Raw genomic sequence first — 24,757 nt, forward strand, 5'->3', positions numbered from 1 at the left:
GTCACCCACCCCGTATAAAAATTTTTCCAGCAAATACACGATCGTCATTAAAAACATATCTAGGTAGTCTTATCAATAATGGCTAATACAGTTTGGGGAATCATCGACTTTTCATCCCAGATGAAAATGATTGTTTCTTTGAGTGCCTGTTTCATTTTACGTGACCAATGTGTGACGTGATCTTCAATTATTTTCAATTTCACTAGTTTCGTGGTCCGCTTGACCAATTTACCGAGGTCACGATAGCTCAAGTGGTAGAGCAGCGGCGTGTCAAGCCGAAGATCGTGGGTTCGAATCCCGCTCGTGCCATTGACTTTTTTATCTCAACAGAAAACCTTAATTAATTGTAAGATATTAATTTTAATGGAAACACGGATGTCCTGTCCGTCCTATGGGAAAAGAACTGCCGCTACTCCTGTCCAAGCAATAGTTACAATTGTTTTACCCAAATGTCTGCAGAAATGTATCAGGCATTTGTATAAAAATGTCTCCCCACTACCTCCAGGTCCGTCAACAAAGAATATATTTTGAGAGCTACTCATTTCTTCAGTTAGGGCCAATTTAATGGTATCGAAAACTTTTGACTGATCTGCTTTCATTTTTGCCTACGTTTGTTCATAAATGACTTTACGATCATAACTCTTTAGATCTTCGTCCACAGAAATTTCTTTCAAGATTTTCGAGACATGAATCTTTTCAGGAAGGCCATTTGTTTCATTGTCATTCCTTCGTTTTCAATCGGGTCTCGAATGATGGACAGTGCAGTAGCTTCACTAGAGTGTTCGCTTAATTTGTCTTGAAGTTGTTCGCAAAACATTAATACATCTACTTCTCCTCTCATTAATAAATAAACAAAGAAATGCCTAAATCTATTTGGCATCATAACCAGCATCGTTCATCATTTCGAACATATAATTTTCCGATTCGCACAATACGGCTGCTCCCGTGCTGCTCTGCCTCCTGAGATCTTATGATAAATTCCGTATCTTCGCGAATTGTAATCCGTTTTTAGATATTGTTTGTGTCTGTCTAACTGTTCAATACTATGTAAGTCTTCGCTGAAAATCTTTCAGAATTTTAATCGGAACAAAAAATTTAAAGTAGCTAACTTCCGGATTAAAATAAGTATTGGTAGCAATTGTTTATTTTATTAGCTTATTTTGTAGAAAAAACTTTTCTCTTTTCAACTAAGTGTAATATCACTTGGTTTTTTAAAGTTTAAACTGAGAAAATAATGAGAGAAGTGAAAAATTCGATTAAAACGTTATGTTTATCCTTCTCCTATCTTTTTCTCTTTCTACACCATTAAAATCGTATAGGCCCAATACTCTGTCATACTTCATCCAAAACTTTTTAATAGTATAGAAAAAGAGAGAGATTTTAGGAGGACAGAAACGTCCCCAACCACAGCTTTTATGCAGAGCAAATTCGTCAAAAACCCGACTAGGTCCCGAAGCGTGTGCGTCGAATGTGGGATAAATTCTTGCGTACGTTTTCACGTCCGCACTCACAGAAATTTTTGCTGTCTTATTCGGCGTACAATTTTATAGGTGTGGACCCAGCTTTAACAGTTGCTGTCACTGACGTCCAAAATTGCATTGAAATCAGTAAAATATCAAGAGTTACATTAAAAAATTCAACTCTAACCATTTACCAATTTGGGAAAAAAACATAAGTTGCACAAACAAATTTCAGACGTATTGTTAGGCTATAGAAGACCAGAGAAGAGTGGTGCGTTAATATTTTTTTTTCTACGTCTTAGTTTATGAAAAGCAACTCCAACACATTTACTGTAATCTATCTATCAGTCAATATATTTATTATCAATCGTTAATCTATCAAATTGAAAACTAAAAAAAAGGACAAAAATAAAAAAGTAAGAAACACGAAAAGAAAATGGCCCTGCTGGCCGCAGTGGCTCGTGGAATGCTTCCCACTCCCGCTGGGGAATTTCATTTGCCCACAAGAAATGCTCGAGACGCGTCGGCCTACCAGGAGCGCAGGCTATCCCAGGAGCTCGCGAGCCTATCACCTTCCATACACTTCAGGACGGGCTCATCTAGGTCAATATGACCCCCTTCGTTTCAATTTCCGCCTCTTAATAATCGGGTTTAATTGACTAATGGCTTGTTTTTAAATCATAGTCGTTACCGTATTATTTAATAAATGGAAGACAATTTTTTTTTTAAATTAAGTTCATACGTTTTCCTATTAGGCTGGTGCAAAAATAATACATAAAAAGGCAGTCAAAACAATTTTTAACTTTTATAAAATAAAGAAAATTTATATGAAATATTTTCCATCACAATCCATACATCTTTGCCAAGTAATAAGCGCTTTGATTCCGCTGACATAAAAATCTTTATTTGACTCACGATAAAGCCTTGAAGGCGTTTTCGGCTTTACCTCGTTCTCTAAAAAAATGACCAAAATGCCTAAAAAGTGGAAGTCTGTAGGCGAGAAGTCGGGTGAATATGGAGGGTGAGGTAAGGTTTCATATCTAAGCCTCAAGTTTCCGCGGGCTTGGCGTTATCGTGAAGGACAATCAGCCCCTTATGGTTTACCAAAGCTGGACAAAAACGTTCCAGTTTCCCGAGCACTTTGTCAATTTCTTGGCAATATTTCTCTGCTGTGATAGTTTCACCATAATTCAGGAAATTATAGTGAACAACTCCAGCAGTAAACTACCAAACAAACAATCGACATAACTTCACTAATTTCGTGGTCCGCTTGACCAATTAATATATTACAATTAAATAAGGTTTTTAGTTGAGATAAAAAAATCAATGGGACGTGCGGGATTCGAACCACTCACGATCTTCGGCTAGATACGCCGCTGCTCTACCACTTGAGCTATCGCGACCTCGATCCACTCGGACACCAACTTCCCAACTCAACCCCATGTCTTGAGTTTTCCCTCCTTTTTGCCATTTTTCAAATGTCGTGTAATCTGATTGGATTCAAATCCCGCTCGTGCCATTGACTTTTTTATCTCAACTAAATACATTAATTGTAATCGACATAACCTTTTTTTCGGAACAGATTCGATTTCGGGAAGTGTTTTGGCGCTTCATCCTTGTCCAAGTAATTTTTAATATATTTTTATCTCTTTATAAATAGAAGCGGATTTTTTCGAAGAAATTGACGTCTTTTAAAGATATTTTAGACAAATTTGATAAGTCTGGAGGGACCTTATGCACCTTTTAAAATTGTCAAAATGATGAATTGTACAATTCTCCTTTAACCTGTAATTGTCTAATTTTGTGCTTTACTCAGGTAGAAATGCAAAAAATTCTCGATTTAATGTAATTTGCGACTTTCTAATCATATGACGTGAACTTTCCTCTCACTTACTTTTCAAATGAAACATGAAAAATTGAAAATAATACTTTTAAAACAAATTTGAAAGGCAGAAAATTGTGAGAAAACACGAACGTTTTTGGTTCAAACCAAAAAATAACGGCTTCATTTTTCCATGGGGCGCTCTCAGAAATGTAATTTTGCACTTCCGATCAATCTTTATTGTGGAAGGAAAAAATGTATACCCATCATGTCACGCCAAGAACCCATCCAAGAATTTGTACAATTTCAAAGTCCCAATTATTATTAAAGCACGAATTTGTAAAAAGACATTAAGCGCTTCGGAAGATCCACGTGGCTTATTCTCTCGATTTTAAATGTGACATACGATCCGTCATGAAGAGACAGAAGAGGTCAATTCGACACGGGAATAATGGGCACCACCAAAAACACTCAAGGACTCGTGTCCGATTTCATGATTATTTTCCCTCGTAGATTAGACCGAAGCTTTTGCTCCTGAAATAGTTTAAATGTTACAGTGGTTTAAAAAAAAAATTCCCGGCCAATTGAGACGGTCATAGAAATCTTTTGTTGGCTCGGTCAAAACTTCCTTTTAGCTGTTGACCCTTAATTGGTTTGAAGAATATAAAATTTGAATTATACTCTCCTAAATTTATTAAGAAGACCTTCTCTTGAAAATAAAAAATAAAATAAAAATACGGAATTTTATTGGTGTCATCCATCCGAGGACATTTGCATTCAGTACGCCCACCTCATCTACGTTTATGAGTTGCAAATAAACTTCAGATGAACACAGAATCAAAAGGTTTAATATTTATAAACGAAGAACAATTATATTTCGTCTTAAATAAATATGAAGAATGAATACAACGTTTACAATAAGACGAAATACAACTACACCACCACAATACAGCAAAAACAGGCAGCAGCATGTAGTGTATGTAGATAGACAGGGTTATTATCTAAGTTGTCCAACAAGTCAAATTGGCCTAAAAAGTCCCTATTGACCAAAGTCTGATTCTCAATTATTGTACTCAGGATATTTCACAACCTTTTCCCGTAAAGCCCCCAATATCATGAAATGTTAACCCTACTGTAAATTTACAATTTAGTTAATGAAAGATGAGAAAGAGAGGGGGAAGAGTGAAAGCGAGTGAGTGAGAGAAGAGTTAGAGAAAGTACGAAATAAAATTTTAACTTTTCTTCCTAGACATTGCCTACATTGTTTCACGACTCAACATGAGAAACGTACAATAGGCTTTAGATACATTCCAACAAAAAGACTGCCGGCAGTTTGTAATTTTGCTATCTTCAGAACAATAAAAATGCCACATTTCTTCTTAGAAAATTTCCTGTCTAGCGGGTTGACTTGTTAGCATAAGAACTATCTGAAACATTTTTTGAATCCATCCTGAAAAAATAAACGTCTTTACAAATCATTTTGGCGTTTTGATTTTGACCTCTGATCAGCGCTTCATCATTTTCCATTAACTGTCGCTCCAAACGGCCAAATGACAAAATTCCAAAGTTTAATGAAATGACATTTTTAATAAAGATGATAACCGATCGATTGGTCCATTATCGTTTATCCAAAATGGTGAACCTTGGATAGGTCTAATAAACAAACTTTTCCGAAGTAGACAAAATTAGCCAACATTTGTGGTTAGATTGTTTTTAGTGAAATCTATGTTTACAAGAGGAGTAGCAGCCGTGGGAAGATCGAATAATCTGTAATTGCCTAATGGTGTTAGGATATACCCACTTAACCTCCAGCACACACTTCCAAACGATCAATTACCGGGGATATATTTTAATAGCGCGAATATTGTCATTTCCGCAAGGGGAATTGCCAGAAAAAATCTTATAAACCTGTAAATTGGAAAAATACTGTAATTCCTGAAACCCTGGAAATAGACAGCGTTTTTTAATTAGAACGTGTCGACCAATTGAAAGACATTATCGCAAAGGTGTTAAGAACCGTTTAATACATCTTTTGATTAGAGCCCTTTATGTAACCCATGCAAGGACGGCCCGGGATGAAAATAACGAAGAGGACGTCTCAAGCCGGGCGTAAACAGTTTAACGGGCGTATTTACAACGGTTCATATCATCCAAAATTAATAAAACGGTCGAAACGATTTTAAAAAATGGGCGATTGAGTAATTCGTCTTGCGATTGGAAATCTCGACTCTTAAGATAATCATAATGTTTGTAAAACAATGTTTCAGAACTTTCAATCCTGCTTAAAATATTTTAGTGAGAGAATGAATGAGAGTGAGAGAGAGAGGGGGGGCAAAAGAGAAAAACAGTAGAAGACAAGAGAGGAGAAAGAGAGTTAGAAACAAAGCAAGAAAGAGTGAGGGAGATAAATGGAAAGAGAGAGAGATGATGAGATGGAGAAAAATGAAAAACCAAGTTGAAGACAAAATAAGACAAATAGAGATAAATACAAAGCCAGGGAGAGTGAGAAAGAAGAAAGAATGGGAGAGAGAGAGAGAGTGAGAGGGGGGAGAGAGAGAATGAATGAATTAAAATGTAACACATCTATTAAGAAACAAATCCTGGAAAGAACGTACAAATCTGCGCAAATTAACATACAATACACTGTAATAGTTGGAATTCTTGACAGACATAATAAATTCAATAATTAATCATTCTTTATTACTAGTTTTACATGAAGTTTTTTTTATTTATTCCATATTGGAAGCTTTCTTAATTTCATCTGGTCAATCATTATGTAGATACATACTTGTTATAAGAAAATATTTTTTATATTTTACTGTAATCTTGGTATTGAAGTGTTTTATTCTCCTTATGCTGGTTGTAACTTGTTGTAACTGGTTGTAATTTATATTTAGGTTGTTTAAAATTTATTGAGTTAAAAACAATATTCATAATGTGTGGTGATTAGTGACCGTTAATCCATAATAAGTGAGAGGAAGACCATAAACTGTTTTTTGAATGTGTAATAATCCACGAATTTATTCAAAACAGGCCTCTAAACGGGCTAATACATCAAAGGGCAATTAATCGTCGGATGGAAATGAGCTCTGTAATGGCAGACGGCCGTATTTAAATTCGAAAAAGGCCTTTTTTCGTTAATATTCCTGAAGCAGAAAGGCCTTAAATGAATTGTCATTTAACTCGCGTCCCTTCTGCGTCCCAGGACCATTTTAAACAAATAGATGCGACTTATCGTGAATAAGTGTGTGATCTAATGTTAACACTACGTGTCAAACGTGACGGGAATGCGTTGAAAATTTCGGTTCGACTGTATTTCTCAACTAGATAAACCAATTGCTCTGAGCACGCTATTCACGCCTCCCTTACAATCTATATTTTATAATGTTACAGGCAAAGGGTTAAGCTTTTAATAAGAATAAATTACAAGGTTGGTCAAAAATAAATTCACAGCATTTATTACAACAAAATTTTATCTAACCACCCCTCTCTACTTACCTATCTATCCAACTATTTATCTAGCATTTCTATCCTTTGTAAAACTAATAAAATAAATTGATTACCATTAATTTGCAATATCTACATAGTATTTAAAAAGGGGTTCCACAAACTCACACACACTATTATAGTTCTCTTTTCTCTCTCCCTCTCTCTCTTTAAATTTATTGAAATTCATCGATGAAAATATCTAATCTTTTTACTATGTTTTCTAGGAATACAAATATTCCAAACTCAATACTGCTCCAATTAGATTCCTAATTTTAGCCGATTTTATGATATTGCTATTTTTTAATTTTAAAGCCACTGATGACATGTCAAGCAAAGCAGCTTGTTCGCAAAATTCAAATTTCAGGCTACCTACGATTTCTTTTTTAGCGATGTGTTGAGTATATTTGTAGCTACTGTACTCTGTTGAGTTTTCCACGGCATAAACTGGCACATACAAAGCATTGGAATATTTCTGAACTTACGGCTTCATACTTCACCGCCTATGCTTGCCCAGCGCCCGTTCGTAGTGTGTCAAACCTTTAACATTTATTCTTTTGTTCAAACGATTCCAAAAATGAAAATTCGATTTGGACAACCTTAACGCCGAAAAACTATATAACTAACCATCTGACGCCATTACGTTATTATAGCTTGCCTTGGTTGGGAATATAATTTTTACATAAGGTTGGAAAGGATATTTGTCGATTCGACCACTTGATCAGTAATACCATAGTTAACATATGTTTAAACGATAAAAAGAAAGAAATGAGGAAAAGATAAATTGGGAGGGAGCGGGAACGAACGACAGAGAAAGAAGTATAGAGATAAAAGGAGACAGATATAGATAGGTGGATGGATGGATAGATGGATAGATAGGTAGAGAGATGGAGAGAGAAAGGCAAAATATGAAAAAGGGAGAACTAAAGGTAAATACAAAGCGAGAGAGCGAGAGAGAGTAGTAGGGAGGGACGGAGAGAGAGAGAGAGAGAGAGAGAGAGAGAGAGAGAGAGAGAGAGACAGGCAAAGAAAGATAAAGGAAAACGGGGGAGAGAGAAAAAGAATGTGAGAGGTACAAAAGAAGAAAAAGAGAGAGGAAGTGTGGGAAAGAGAAAGATAGAGAGAGGAGTTGAGAGATAGCGAGAGAGAGGAGGTGAGAGAGAGAGAGAGTGAGTGATGGACACCAAGGAGAAAAGAAAAAATATAAATCAAGAGAGTAAGGGAAAAGCTAGAGAAGGAAGAGACGAGAGATAGATAGAAGGATATAGAGAGGGGGTGAGGGAGGGGCGGGNAAGAGAGAGAGAGAGAGAGAGAGAGAGAGAGAGAGAGTGAGAGAGGGTGAGTGAGGGGGAAAATAGAGAAAGAAAGAGACGGGAGAGAAAAAGAGAGAGAGAGAGAGAGAGAGAGAGAGACAGCAGAAAACGAGAAAGAGAGAGAGGTCGGGTGAGAGAGATAAATAAAAATTCAATTGCCAAGAAAAAAGACATTTTTCAACTGGAATCGTCATCATGGGAACCATAAAATCACTTCTTAAACTTTCCTTTTCACACAATTCCTACTCTATTCATCTTGTCAACATGAGAAAGTACAAAACATTTGAGACACATCCCAACAAACAAAAACCTTCCGCTAGTTCATATTGCTGCCATCTTCAGAAGTATAAAAATGTCACATTTGTTTCTAGAAAATTTCCTGTATAGAGGTTTGACTTGTTTTGTTTATATTTATGGATACACACTACAAAAATAAACTTATCACGAATCATGTAGTTGTCAAACAAGTGGTTGTATTAGTCGCCTTGCTTTGCCCAGAAAAGGCGTTCTGTTACATGGAACTGTAGACATTTATCAACGGATTGGAAAGCAAAACCACACAGTTTGTAAATCGTAAGTTTTCTCATTTCGTGGATCCAAAATACTGGAGAGTCGAAACAAGCCCGGGACAGGATGAGTTATTTGCCATTATTTGTGTCACGTTTCGCCGGCAGGACAGGCCGTGTAATTGAAGGATGAAAATAGTTGTAACAGGCCTTGGCCCTCAACCTGTGATTAAGTTTCGTTTGGCCGCAGGATTAAACAACCAGACAAAAGGCCAGCGTTCACTCCGTTCAAAAGCTAATTGTCGTGTTGAATCAGCTCGAGAAGAATCAGTACGCGGAGGCTGGGCACAATTGGATAATGGCCCTCAAGGTTCACACACCGCAGAAAACATTTTTCCAAATATGCCTTGGAAATGGAATTTTGTATATCAATTTGCTTAATTACGTCTTTGGCGTTCTAAGCTGCCTCTTGGCCTTCTTCGTTAAGTTCACTACCATGAAACCGAGTTCAAGTCAAAAATGGGCGTTTTTCAATCTATCTTGAACCGAGTTTAAACTTATTTTCAATTTGAACGGCCTTCGACCATAGGTTAAACCAAGTCCAGAGTTAAGCGACGTTCATTTGTATGTATTACCAGTATGTTGTTGAAGACGCGTTCCTACTTTTGAAATGTTTTTTTTCTCGAGTATCGATAAAAATAGATCAATTTTTGAAATCAATTGGTTGAACTAGGTTAAAAAAAAGCTGATACAATACTCCATTCTCTGAACTTGGTTCAAATTACGATCGATGTTAAAAAAAATGAAGATATGAATCTACTTGTTGAATTGAAGCAATTGCTGATTGTAAGCATATTAGCCTATAGTTTGTAACATCTGAATTAGTCCAGATATGCCGGAGGGTTTAGTGCCCGTGGCACCAAACTTGGTTTAAACTCAATTCAGTACCAAAAATCGCCGGTTTTCAATTATCTTGAACCGAGTTTAAACTATGAACCTGTTTTAAATTTGAACGGCCTTCGACCGTAGGTTAAACCAAGACCAGAGTTAAACGACGTTCATTTTTATTACCAGTATGTTGTTGAAGACGCATTCCTACTTTTGAATCAGGGTTTTTTTCTTGAGTATCAGTAAAAATTGATTAATTTTTGAAGTCAGTTTGTTGAACTAGGTTCAAAAGAAAGGTGCTATAATACTCCATTCTCTGAACTTGGTTCAAATTACGATCGATGTTAAGAAACTGAAGATATATCTACTTGTTGAAGTGTAGCAAATACAGATTGTAAGCATATTGCCCTATCGTTTTTAACATTTGATTTAGTCTAGTTATGCTGGAGAGCTTAGTGCATGTGGCACCAAACATGATTTAAACTCAGTTCGGCACCAAAAGTTGTAATTTTTCAATCTATCCTGAACCGAGTTTAAATATGAACCTGGTCTAACTTTGATCGGCCGTTGAGCGTTGGTTAAATCTAGTCTAGAGTTAAGCGGCGTTCATTCTTAACTATGTTCAGAAGAATGGTGGTGCAATACTCCATTCTGTGAACTTGGTTCAATTTACGAACTACCTACATGTTGAAGTGCAGCAAATAACTTTATATTATAGTCCTGAAATAAAAAAGTTATTGCTGGTTGTAAGCATATTGGCCTTTAGTTTTTAACATCTGATTTAGTCCAGGTATGCTGGAGGGCTTAGTGCCCGTGGCACCAAACTTGGTTTAAACTCAGTTCAGTACCAAAAATTGCCAGTTTTCAGTCTATCTTGAAACTGGTTTAACTTTGAATGGCCGTCGAGCGTTGGTTAAACCAAGTCCAGACTTAAGTGACGTTCATTTCATAATATTACCTGTACGTCGTTGAAGACGCGTTCTTACTTTTGAACAAGTTTTGTTCTCGAGTTTACATAAAAATTGATCAATTTTTGAAGTCAGTAGGTTGAACTAGGTTCAGAAGATGGGTGGTGCAATCTCCATTCTCTGAACATGGTTCAAATTACGAAAGTGGCTATATAAAAGAAGATTTTTGTATTTACTTGTTGAAGTGCAGCAAGTGACTTTATACTATAGTCAAAAAAAAAAATTGCTGATTTTATAATTTAAATTTTTTATTTTTATTAATTTTATTTTCATAATTTAAAATTGGATTAATTTAACCAGCGCTCATCGGTAATTAGTTATTAAAAACATTTTTTTGTTAAAAAAAAGTTTTTTCAATTTTCCAACATGAAGTCGCTTAATTATTTAAGATAAAAATTAACCAGATTTAAAACAGGTAACAATATTGTTTAATGTACGTTTAAACATTTGCTTCACTGCTAAACTATCCTAGGACCTAGGTTGTTGCCGAAAAATGTTTTCACAGTTTTTAAATTATCTTTGCCAAATTTCGAATGCTGCTCGACTAACCTCTCAAACTTAAATTTTTATTTTTAATAGGTTTCGTGGTCCGCTTGACCAAATAATTTTTTTTTTCAATTAATTAATTTTTTATTTCAACAAAAACCTTAATTAAAAATTAATTACTTAAATATGTATTTTTTTTAAAGACGGATTTGAGCCCCGGACTCAAGAATCAATTAATGACCACGAGTCTTGTTAAAACAGTTGTGCGCAGTTAAATCCCAAAGATGGTTATGACTGCATTTAATTATTTAAAATCACGTCGTGAGCGTTATTGCGAAAATTGCAGGTGTACAAGATAAACAATTAATAAATCATGACTTATTCATTTATATTAGGGCTGAGTGCTCATCCGCAGCCCACCGGGATGCTAATTAGCTCAATAAATCCGCTCAGGTGTCCGCGCGTCATTTGCATTCTGCCGATGTGGATAGGAAAGAGGGGAAAAGTATAGGATAGCCGGTCCTTTATGGTTGCGCGATCGTCTTCCGGTCCACGTCTGTTGCGGTACGAGGAAAGAGGCGATTGGGATTAACAATGTTTTTCGTGCCTGGATAGCCAGTTATTAGAATGTGGACGAGGGGTTGAACGGGCGTATTGCCGCAAACGAATCATCCACCGTTAAGCCAAACAAGTCCATGCGATTATCTCACGCACACACACAGACACACACACACAAAGTCTAAAATTGAATACTTCAACTAATATTTCTTACTTATATGGTTTGTTATCATCAACCTTTCATGTTTTCAGTTGTAAAAAAAAGTAATCAGTTAATTTTTAAGTAGAATTTTAAAATTTGGTCAGACTAAAAAAAAGTTCAGCACCAAATAAACAAGTTTCAAACTTTCAGAAGCAGCTAAATAAAACCAGAAAATAACAAAACTAGTGCAGGACGAAGGAAAATATCTTTCTTAGGCTTAAACTCGCAATACATAAACATACTTAGTCTAAAGAAAAAAGTATCCAAAATATTTACATTATATTAAATTATTAAAGGTCTGAAATTTTTTTGTATTATTCAGAAATCGTGAGATGAGGTCTGGTGTGATGTAGGTTTCAGAAAAAAAAATTCTTTATCGTACCAACGTTTCGATCTTTATTGAGATCATCTTCAGGGCCTGGGATTTACGAACATTGTTTAAATTTAACAAAAACATGTAGGATGTGGAAAAAAGTGAATTTATACAATGCAAATAAATATTTTTTAAAATATTCAATCAAAGTATTTCTACTCACTCAAAGTGTTTGTTTTCTACGTAATTGTGCCATTCTTGCGTGTCGTGTTGAGAGTACCAGTGAGATATTGCTGTTTTATGTTTATACACGTTGGATTTTGAAGGGGTGGGGAAGGAAGTGATAGAAAGACATTTTTTGTATAAGGACTCGGCTTCTTTGAGGTGAAAAGACCCGATGATGGAAAAAAACGTTGGTAATGGTTCGGCCAGATTATCCTTTCAGGATTATATACACGGGGATAAATAGGAAAAGGAAAGCTAAATTGTTGAAAAATTAAACTACGTAAAAATGTTTGATGTGTGGAATGTGATGAATGTTTTATATGTTATAATATGTGTTTTGTGTGACGTGATGGTATATGTATGTTTTCGATATTGAATTTGATTAATGATCTTGGCGTAGCTGCGATTGAGTTTACATGTGTCTGTTCTGTAATTGATGCTGTGTTTATCTCTGTTGATGTAAACCATTTCTAAAAAGTTACGTTTATGTTTGTTTTGTTCTGTGTGTAATATTTTTGGATTGTTGAAGTCGAAATTGTGTTTGTGTTCAAAATGGTGGGTAGCGAGTAGTGCTGTAGGATTTTTTTTGGATTTTTGTTTGCAATCATAGATGTTGCTTTACCCTCTTATCCAGATATTGGGATGTAAGACCGATGTAAGTTGACCCACCATTTTGAACACAAACACATTTTTTTTTACTTCGAATTACATCCAGAGTTGGTAGGGAAATGTCGAACCATATAAAAACCACACGAAATCGCCAAAATCAGCCTTGAGTTTCGTTTATTATTTAAAGCCAATGTATTTTGGCATGTTCCAAATGAAAAATAAGAAGGAATTTGATTGTTTTATGTTGAAGGTGTCACAACAAAGATCAGTTCTTTGTACTTGACTGAAAAGTCCTTTTTAGAATAAAATCATAAACTTATCTTTTAATAAACTCTACCTCTGTTGAAGACGGATCGAACGCTTTCTCCCCTACACTGCCTATGTCAATATATCCATAGGTGGCTCTTAGAGGATATGATTCGTAGAAGGATGGTAATCCTTACACGATTAAGAATAGGTCATGAGAGGTTGGCACACGGACACTTACTTCGCGGCCTAAACCCGCATATGGGGCCGGTTTTGGCTTATATTTGGTTTAATTATATATTGGCTTATATAATTTGGATTAAAAAACCACGTGTTTAATAGGTTTTAGTCTAGTTTCAAATTTTAAACTTTTTGGAGAAAAATTATACAGTGTACCTCATGCCCAGTTGAACTTCAACATTTCAAATACGAACCTATACATCCTGACATATCGTTTTAAAGGATTTTTTATGCTGAAAACAATGGCACACAGACAATTGCACCGTTGTAAAAAAAATCCTTTAAAATGATATGTCAGGATGTATAGGTTCGTATTTGAAATTTTGAAGTTGAACTGGGACTGAGGTACCCTGTATAATTTTTCTACAAAAAAGGTAAAAATTTGAAACTGCATGAAAAAATATTAATCGCGTTATTTTTTTGATAGTGTCATTGATTCAAGAAACTGGGTCCCCTGTTCCGATTCTTGGGAGAAACATGGTTATTTTATTACATTTCGTAATACAGTTTTGTGTGCATAGCTTTGAAGAGAGTGAATGTATTTATTGGTGTGAATCTGTAGTGTGAGAGGGTCGATGGCAGAATGTTCAGAACTCCGTCGACCCTCCTCTATTCGGTTAGTTATATAATAGGTGTAAAAGGTGATGAAGGAATATGAAGTGGAATATTAATCAGTATCAGGAAACCAACAATCGTATATAAATAAGTAAGAATGTATTTAAGGGTGATTGAGAGGAAAATGAATCAATGTCTATACAGGGTGTTTCAGGGTTAAATGTCAATATTGCCATGGGGAGTACACTAAATAAAATGTAGCTCAGTGCCACCAGAACGAGTTTTCTATTCTCATTCCTGAGATATTAACATTTTTGTGATTTAAATCTAAAATCGGATTTTTGTTACATAATAATCGTAATTTCTCAACTTTAGCGTCATTAAAATACAAGTCTGGCTTTTATTTCGCAAACTGCATTAATCGTTCCACAAGTTAACATTTCCGTTGAAAAAATCGCGCTTCCGAATGCACAGTAGCCGGTCAAAGAACAACAAATCGCAAAATGCAAATTTTTTTGGAAATACTCAAATGCAATGACTTTTTCATCAAAATTTTCTGGGATTTTACCAAAGTTGCCTTATTTCATAAGTATTCCAAGGACATACTCACTATTACTTTTTTTAAACTTTCCTTAGTGAAATATCCTTTGCAAAGTTGAAAAACATGATATCGAACCCAAGGAGATCTGATTTTTGTAACTAATAAATGGTTTAATTGAAACTACGACATGTACGATGTTGTCGTGTTGTTGCTCTCCTTGGGTTCGATATAAAATATATAAAATAACTTTTCTTAGTGAAATATCCTTTGCAAAGTTAAAAAATGTGATAACGAACCTAAAAAGAGCAGCTACACAAGAACATCGTACATGTCATATAATCATATCCAAAAAATCAGATACGTTAGTGAATCCACCATGGCAGTACTGACATTTTACCCTGTAACACCCTGTATAGAGAGTGAGTAGGAATGCAACCCAATATGCAAATTGAGAACCGTTTTCAACTACAGAAGCGAATCTTTACGCCCCCACATCCAATTTTTGGATGTAAAATGGTTAGTCTTTTTATATACAAAGGCGTTTTACTGAAGTTAATTTTATTAATGTATAAATATAAAACGTTTGGTGTATGTAAAGTCAAAAAAAGCAAAAAACGGTTGAAAAGAATTTTTTACTACCTCCCCTAATAAGTAACCACGCTTACAAATGTATTTATAAATACGTTTACCAATCTTTTCCTTTAAATTCTATCAATTTTAACATTCAAGTTATATATGTGTGTATCTAATGTCAATTTTTTTTCAATAAACAGCCGTAAGTAGGACAGAATAAATACCGAAAGCCCGGTTAAAAACCAAAAAAGTCGATTCAAACGTTCAATCCTTTTGTAACTTTAAGGAGATCCCCTAAGCAACCTCCTTGGTTAATATGTACTTTGTGTTAACTGTTTTGTGAGAATGTATTTATAAGCGTGAATGTGCGGTACAAGAGCGTCTATGGCGAATAGACCCCCATTAAAACTATTTAATCCATGTGTGGTTGTTTATGTTTGTACTTTAGTATGTAAATAAAAAATTATGTATGCAACAAAGAGTGAGGGCATGTTTTGGTTAAAACTGCACGCGTTGTGCGCTGAAATGACTTTGTTGTCGATAGCCCCTGGAGCCTGGAGAATAAATCTGAAGCCTGGCACTATCTTTCCGAAACATCGGTGAAGTTCTTTTCTAAGTTCGATTCTGAATGTATATGCAGAATTAATCTTGTATAAATCAAAAATTCTAGTTAGTCTTATTTAGGGGCAGAGGAACTTGAAGATTTACCATAGCATGAAAAAATATTTCAAATTTAAGACGATTTTAATTTTCCAAATTGTCTTAAATGTTAAATATTTTTTTCATGGTATGAATTTAATTTAATAAAAATTTAAGACAATTTTAATTCCCCAAACCCGACATTCTTACAAATGGCCTTTTTTTTCAAAACATCGGCACCCCGAGGGTTCATATAACCTCGTAGTTGAAATACCCTCGTAAAAGAAATAAATAAAAAAAAATCCCAAATATCACGTGTGTCCATTGCTAGCAAATTATGTTTATTCGCTAATGTAAATACTATAGTTCATACATTTCATTTTATTAACGAACTTTAACAATGCTCAAAAATTATCTAAAAACCATTGATAATTCGAATCATTTTGTAAATACAGAAATCGTTTGTTCTTAAGATATAAAAAAATTCTCACGTGGAGACTATTTACTTTATGTCTATTTAAAAAAATATGTATAATAAAATAAAAGGAATTCTGATTTTTCATACATTTGGGTCTACTCTTTAAAAAGATTGACCCTGAATTTGATTAATTTCCTAACATGGTAATTTTTATTTATACACCAGGCGGCCTGTTGAATCCAAATCACCGTCAACTTTTTAGATTTCTAAGATGACGATTAAAATGCACAGCGATAACATCAGGTCGTACGTAATCGCGCTTAAAAGTCAAGTAACCGCCAGACCTGTGAAGTAACTGGGTTTATTTTCAGCTACTGGGTCGGAAATTTTTCCATTGGGAGGGGATTTCTTTTTGAAACTGGTGATGATCCAGTTTAAATCCTTCTTGGAAGTAAGACAACCGATGCAAAATGAATTTTTGCATATTATTAACTACTCTTTATACTACGGGCGATTAGCACGTTTTAAACAGGCAGTGTAAACGTTCGTCGACAATATGAATTTTTCATTTTTTTAGATTTTGTCGGCTTGTAAAGCTCTCCACTACGAGAGCCTGGCGATTTTTCATTTCAAATGGAACCCCAGATTAAATTACTTAGTTGTGTCATAATGATAGATATATAATAGAATTGTATAATAAAAATAATATTAAATTTTATCGTGACACTAACTTTTTCAACTCAACGTAGACCTTAGATAAAAAGAATAATTAATTGAATAATTAAGATGGTGAATTTATGACCGCTAAAATGAATGGATTAATTTAATTTTATATTAAATAACAACAAAAATGCAATCAATAAATATATAAAAAATTAATTAATCAATTAACAACGGAGTTAAATGATTTAGTTGTGTATGCCATAATGACATATATAGGGTGTATTAACTTCTGTATTCCACCCATTTAATTCGGAAACTATTAAAATTAACAAAAAATGGTCTTTTACAAAAAGTTAATTTTGGCCAGGAATCGCGTGGTGGTAACAGATTTAACATAACTTTCTCATCTAGCTGGGAAATAACACTAATAACATTTAAAATAACAGTTATTTTAAATGAAAAGCCCATATTTTTATTGTACAATTCGGTTATAGAGCTTATTTTATGCAACCGAAAGGAAAATTTTGATAGGATCGACCTTTTCTGAGTTATGCCCGACGGAAGACGCGTGAGAGGGGTATGCTTTTTACAATCCCCGTTTATTTTGAAAACAATTAGCATTAGCAAGTTAATTTGGGATAGCAATCGTCTCAGAATATGGTAGGATCATGGTAGCATCATTAGCTATGATGCTAATCGTTTTCGAAATATGATTTTGAGCAAAAAAGTGTTTTTGTTTTTCTTGCTCATGGAAAAAACCGATCGCTCTCTCTCTCTCTCTTTCTTTCTTGCGCGCACAATACACACACTAACGCGTCGCTAGCTCGCACTCTCAATCACTCATTATCTCATTTTACCCCTCTCTACAATCTCTAGCACACCTCTTTTCTCTATTTCACGTTCTCTCTCTCTCTCTCACACACTCNTCTCTCTCTCTCTCTCTCTCTCTCTCTCTCTCTCTCTCTCTCTCTCTCTCTCTCTCTCTATTTGTCTGTTTATCTCTATGATTTATCTGTCTGATCTTTCTCCTTCTCACACACGCCCACTAGCTCGATCTCTCTATCTAACTATCACTATCTCTCCTATCTATTTATCTCTATCTACCTATCTATAATTCTATAATGTCTGTATATCTATTTATTTCTCTACTTTTTTTGCGATTTACCTATGTATCTTCGTAATAGTCAATCTGTCTATTTATTTGTGGTGTTTAGTGACCGTTAGTTAATGATTATTTGGAAATCGTGAGATGCGGTCTGGTGTGACGTAGGTTTTAGAACTCTCACACGACAGACAAAATGACACATCTACACGGAAAACAAACACTTTGAGCCCTGAAGATGATCTCAGTAAAGATCGAAACGTGCCACGATAAAGAAAATGTTTTTCTAAAATCTACGTCACACCAGCCAGCATCTCACGGCCTTCAAATAATCATTAATTAACGGTCACTAAACACCACACACTTTAATAATTATGTAAAATTAATCAATTATGCGTATCAAAAGGAAAAATAATTAACTTTCACCAATCCTTTCGGAATTATTTATAATTTTTAATAAAAAAATAATTTTAAGATATTTACATTTATCAGCGAATTAATTATTTCAAATTTTTAATAAAAAATAATTTTAAGATATTTACATTTATCAACGAATTAAAAACAAAATTAACAAAAATTATTTCCCCACGTGGATTTGAGTATTTTGTGGTTAGGTATAGGACAAGGATACAAGCTTGTTTTAGCAATATCAATAGAGAAACCAGTCATAAACTATTATTATTTATTGTTATTATATAATGATTGAATCATTTATTGAGTTAGTTTGTCATATCAGGAATGATATCGCGGTGGGAAAATTAACGAAAATTCTAGAGTCCAAGCCAAAGCACGCCTTCTCATCTCGCGGTCGGGTCCCCCCGGGGAACCCTAGGCTTCGAGCTCCTGGAAGTTCGCACTCTCCTGATATTTGTGACATCAAGTGAGTCACCTAGTCCGCTTTTTCCCGCCGCCGGTGCCCCCCAGACACCTCTATCACGTAAACCCCCGACAACTAGGGACTCATATGAGACCCGCCGCCCTGACGTACGGAATTTTACTATGCCGCGGCTCCGGGTGGCAGGATGACAAGAACCGGCAAGAGGTCGAAACCATTCAACTTATTTCCATTATCCCCCACTCGGTGCTTCTCTCTCCATCGCAACTTAAAATTTGCGCCTTTTTGGAATATTTCTTTTCTTAAGTTCTGGTTGGTGCAAAATTAATGCAGGTTTAGAAAATTGTTTTATTTTCGCAGGGACTTGTCATGTAAACACATCTAAATCCACAAATATAATTTTTAGAATATATTTTATATCGAACCAAAGGAGAGCAGCAACGCAAGAACATTCTGCATGTCATATTTTCAATGAAAATTTTTATTACTTACTAACAAAAATCAGATCTCCTTGGGTTCGATATTACGTTTTTCAACTATGCAAAGGATGTGTGGTGATTAGTGAAGTTTGTCGATGACTATTCAGAAATCGTGAGATGCGGTCTGGTGTGTTGTAGGTTTCAGAAAAACATTTTCTTTATCGTGCCAACGTTTTTATCTTTATTGACATCTTCAGGTCCCGGGATTTACAAACATTGTTTAAATTTAACAAAAACATGTAGGATGTGGAAAAAAGTGAATTTATACAATGCAAAAAAATTATTTTTGTAATATATTTTGTACAATGTTTGTAAATCCCAAGCTCTGAAGATGATCTCAATAAAGATCGAAACGTTGGCATGATAAAGAAAATGTTCTGAGTAATTATGCAAAGGATATTTCACTAAGAAAAGTTTTAAGAACGTAATAGCGAGTACGTCCTTGGAAGACTTATAAAATAAGGCAACTCTGGTGAAATCATCGAAAAATTTCATGGAAAAGTCAATGCACGAGCCACCATTGCGGATTTAAAAAAAAAAAAAATATATATATATATATATAGTTTTTGCGATTTGTTATTCTTTGAGAGGCTACTGTGTATTCGGAAGGGCGAATTTTTCAACTGTAATGTTATATTGTGGGAAATTGATTGTAATTGGTGAAATAAAGGTAGATTTGTATTTCAATGACGCTAAAGTTGAGAAATTACGATTTTATTTATAAAAAACAATTCCATAGAAAACTCATTCTGGTGGCACTGAACTATATTTTATTAAGTATATCATACAATATACAATAGCTATATATATAAAATATCAGTATTGTAATTTAACTCTCTAACTCTCTCCCTGTAAAATTTTTACAGCTCTTACGCGTTTCGAACGGTTCCACTTCAAGATGGAGCTTTCGGTGGAATTTAGTTCATACCTAGTATGTTGTTCAATGCATTAATAAAATAATACCACTAGTATAATTTAATTGTTTGGGAGTACAAATTTGTGTTTTTAATTGTCTTGAATATTTATCTGGACATTTTCCCGTTTAAATAAATAAGCATTATCTAAAGCACGGGAACTTCCCTTTGTTGATAACCTCTAAACATTTATTGTTAGCAGGCCAAATTTACAATAAACGAAGTTTTGAATTTGTTGTATTATTGTTGAAGAACTTTTGAAATAACCAAAAGATCTATTATAAAAACAAAATTGCAGGGTCCTTTAATCATATTATTTAAACAAAATATGGTGACTTTACTCTAATAATAATATTTATTTAACAACAAAACAAATGTATAAAAGCAAAGTAAATTAGCATTACACAGCATGGTGAATACCGTCTGTCGACTACAGCGAACAAGTTTACCATTTTTTCATGCAAAAACCAGGTGGTCTTTTTTTTGGGCAGTGTAGATTACTTATGAATTAATATTATGTATATTAAATTATTGAATTATTTTGCTAGTTATTTTTATTTTAATCAACTTATATTAAAAAAATCGACCTTGATTAACCCAACTCCTGCTCTCCAACCAAATGATTAATTTTTTTGAAGTCTGGCCAATTGTAAATGTTACTATTTTTGGCCAAAATAATATTTTTTATATTTTATATATTTTTTAAAATTTATAGTACGTTAGAAGCAGAACTGACAGTGAGGGACAGAGGGAGAGGGAGATGGAGAGGGAAAGGGAGAGAGAGAGAAAGAGAGAGAGAGAGAACATAGAAAAGGGAAAGAAAAACAAAAGAAGAAAAGGAAAGAGAAAGAGAGAGAGGGAGTGAGATAAAAAAAAGAAGGAGAGATAGATGGATAAATGGATATCTAAAAAGAAGTTAGATAGATTAGTTAATGATTTCAGGACTCCTTTGAATCAAGTCAAAAATGAATGAATTCCGTAAAAAAATATGTGGGCCAAACTTTACATTTCAATATGGGAATTGCAAATTCGCCTAACTGCAGTCGTGTTCATTGTTCACGGTTCTTGTTAAATCTTAATTTGAGAAAAAAAGTTCTATTGTAGATTGTGTAAGAGGACGAGTTCGGAATAAGCGATTTAAACTTAGCGGCGAACAGATTTTATCAACTGGGAATATTTATTTTTTAGCGTGGGAAAAAACAAGACTATCATTATTTTTGTACGTCTGTTGACAAAATAGGCGAGGCCTTGTCGATCCGGGTCCGTTTGTTCTCGCTGTGACGATTTTTTTAACGCTTGGTTTCCCCGCGGAACGCCTTTCGGTTTTGAACGGCGATCATTTCCGAAAATAAAACATCATCGGGCTGAAACGGAGAATCTATAAAATTTTTTTTCAAAAATTAATTTATTATTTATTTTATTTTTTAAATTGGAATCTTCGAATATATTCCTAAAGGATACTCTGACCATATTTCTCTGATATATCCGGAAGTAATCAAAAGAATTTCAACCATCTAAGTATTTTTTTTATTTATTTATTTTTTTAACGAGGGATTTCAACTACGAGGGTTATTTGAACCCTCGGGATGCCGATGGTTTTGAAAAAAAAAAAACATTTGTAAGTATGCCGGGTTCGAATGCAGGGCCGCTGGATTCGAACCCTGGGCCTTTACCTTACAGTGATGAGCGCCGCGTCAACGACTAAACCGTTCCGGCCACCGACGCCCCCCCAACCATCTAAGTACAATAAATGGTAAAATACATATTGACAAATGAAAATGAAGCTGAAATTGCTTGGGAAGATTTCTTCCTTAATTTGATTTCTTCGTTGAAAATCCCTAATGTATAATTTTATTTTAGAAAATCGGAGGATTGTAGAATGTTTTTGTCTTTTGCGTCTTCAGCTGAGCACAAACTTGCAGAAACTAAACCTCCTAAAAACCTAACATAAAAACCTTAAAAAAAACCCTAAAATTAACAAATCAACATATAATAATAGTTAAACTTTTAGACTTGTATCTATGGACAAAATGATGGTAAAATCGTGTGCCGAACCAGTCTTCTAGGCCAGACGTTCAAGTCAACTCAAAAATGTCGGCAGGAAGGGGAAAAACGCAAGTGTAGCATGTTTTGTAGGTCACGGACCAGGCAGAGCTATGAAATTTAATATTATGCAGGACGATCCTGGTTCAATTGGCCTTGTTTACATCGCGAACATTGGAGTCGCAGCTACATCGACGAAGGTGACACGGTCCCTTCCGCACTGATCGCTTTCGCCGATAATCAACCATTACATGACCTGAAAGCTAAACGGTTCTTCTTTGGGGGGGGGGGGGAATCGTGTAATCACAACTTCATTTCTAATAAATGGTTACAGAATATTAAAATATTCTTGCATTCTTATCGGGTGCAGAACATGAAATTGTAAAATTTAGATAATCACGCGAAACGTTAACCCCATTGTTTAAATGCCTACTTTATTGTACCAACAGTAATTTTACGAATGCTAAATTAATGAACCATTGTCCACCTTTTATTGCCAGCCTTTATTTTTCCTAAGTGTTCGTCTCTATGAATTTAAAAACACCATACTCGCGTGATTGACCTTTGAATGAAGGCTGATGAAAATTTTTGAAATTACGCGTCTTTAAAATTAATCCCCGATTAATTAAAGCTACAAATAGTTTGGAAAGGTCGGAAGATCTGATTTGGAAAAATATTATCAAGTTTCACAATAGATTGTGATTATCTATAATTTATTTTAAACTGGAAAGAAGCATGACCTAGGTTAAGGTGAAGCTTTTCTTCGCGAACTGGGGTTTATGACTATCATCATTTGTATGAAAACTGATGTAAAAGGTTTTCTTCGTCAGTAATTTTTCCTTCTACCTTATTAATTTGGTCTTCCTAACCAACACCAAAACCCAATCTTTATCTCTCTCTACCGCTTCTCTCTCACCCTCTCTTTCTCTCTCTCTCTCTCTCTCTGTCTCTCTCTCCCTCCTATTTCTGATCTCATGAACCTCTTTCTGTCTTGACGATGATAGAGATAAAGATCGGTAACCAAAGAGAGAGAGAGAGAGAGAGGAGCGAGAGAAAAGAGATAGATATATATATATATATATATATATATATATATATATATATATACACATATAAAGAGAATTTAATTGAAATTTATCTAGCTTTATTTCTTCTACACGCAGATTTAGTTCATATTGACCTTTCTTACAATCAACGAGTTCGATTTTACAAAAATAAATACATACACAATAAACAAACAAAATGATTATGGAACAAATATATTTTAGCTTTAATCAGTTTTAATAAATTTAACATTTAGTGTGTAATATAGAATGTATCTGGCCTAACTTAATTGTGTTACAAACAATGCATACAATAACTACAATTAAAAATACAAATGAGAACAAACATAAAATCTTGAAGTAAATACATAAAATAATTTTGAAAAATGTTAAAAATATATAATTATTTAAGTAAAATGTGAACAGAGAGAACAAAGGGAGTGTGTGTGAAAAAGAAAGCAAGGAGACTGGGGATGAAGACAAAAATTTATAAAAATGAAGAAAGAGATATGAAAGAGGAGGAGAGAAAGAAAAATAAGAAAGGGATGTAAAGAGAGAAAGGTAGAGGATGCAAGAAAAGAGAGAGTGAAAGAGAAAGGTGAGATACAGAAAAAGACAGTAAAAGTGTGTTAGAGATTGGTAGAGAGGGGTAAAATGAGATAATAGGTAACGGAGAGAGCGAAACAAATAAAGAAAAAGAGAGAGAGAGAGAGAGAGAGAGAGAGAGTGAGAGAGAGAGAGGAGAGAAAGGGGAAGGAAAACGAGGAGATAAGAAAGATAAGAAAAAATGAGAGACTTCCTTTATCGACTTATCAACTTGTATCAGTAAAATAATATGATGACAGTACTAAATTTTATATCTTTTTCTTTCTGTCCATCTTTAGTTTACACGATTTCCTACACCTCTATGTATCCTTCTCTCTCTCTCCCTCTCTCTCTCTCTCTTTCCTCTTTTGCTTCTTTTTTTCCTCTCTCCCTATGTGTGTTTTTTAATATAAATTATTCATCAGTAAGAGTTTAGGGTAACATGTTTAACAACAAACCTATCTGTCTAAAATTATTATTCCTGACCAGGAGGAGGTCTCGAGGAAAAACCTTTTCAGCCGATGACCTTTATTTACAAATGCGATCAGCCTCGCGTACGTTCAGAATATTTTTTTCGCCACGGCAATTCATCCGAATTATTCCGCACGCGGCCCGAACAATGTTCCATTGTGTCGTTTGAAGAAATCACGTCCTTGCTGTTATTTACTCTTTGCCTTCTGATTAACGCGCTCATTTGAAAAGAGAGCCAGACGGCGGCGGCGATTCGCGATTCACTAATTGAAATTTGAATTTCAAAAAGAATCTGGTTATAAGGTTTTTTCGTATATTCTGTATTTCTATTTGCCCAGCCAATTTGCTACTGCGGTACGTACGACAGGAAAAGACCGCTGATTGCGTGCCGGGGGTATCAGCGAGAGGCATTGGCTTCTTCCTTTCTTCCATTCTATTTATACAGGATTTTCAAACATCTTACTACCATTACATGATCCTTAAAATTGGTCCTATGCTAATTTAGAAAAAAAAATCTGCAGTTGATTTTCAGAATACAATGAAGTAAATTAATCCATATTGTTTAGTGGTCATA

The 24,757-nt window shown here is 34.7% G+C and overlaps 1 protein-coding gene and 1 non-coding gene across 6 annotated transcripts in view; one reads left to right on the top strand and one right to left on the bottom strand.

Moving 5' to 3' along the window:
- Nucleotides 1–24,757, bottom strand: part of LOC106669375 (sodium- and chloride-dependent GABA transporter ine) — a 93,225-nt gene that overhangs the window by 8,264 nt on the left and 60,204 nt on the right. The gene's annotated exons all lie outside the window — the stretch shown is intronic.
- Nucleotides 237–309, top strand: Trnad-guc. Its single transcript has one exon. It is a non-coding gene; the product is annotated as a tRNA-Asp (tRNA).

The sequence above is a fragment of the Cimex lectularius genome, unplaced genomic scaffold (genome assembly GCF_000648675.2).
Source record: "Cimex lectularius strain Harlan isolate CLEC.00 unplaced genomic scaffold, Clec_2.1 scaffold202, whole genome shotgun sequence".
NCBI lineage: Eukaryota > Metazoa > Arthropoda > Insecta > Hemiptera > Cimicidae > Cimex > Cimex lectularius.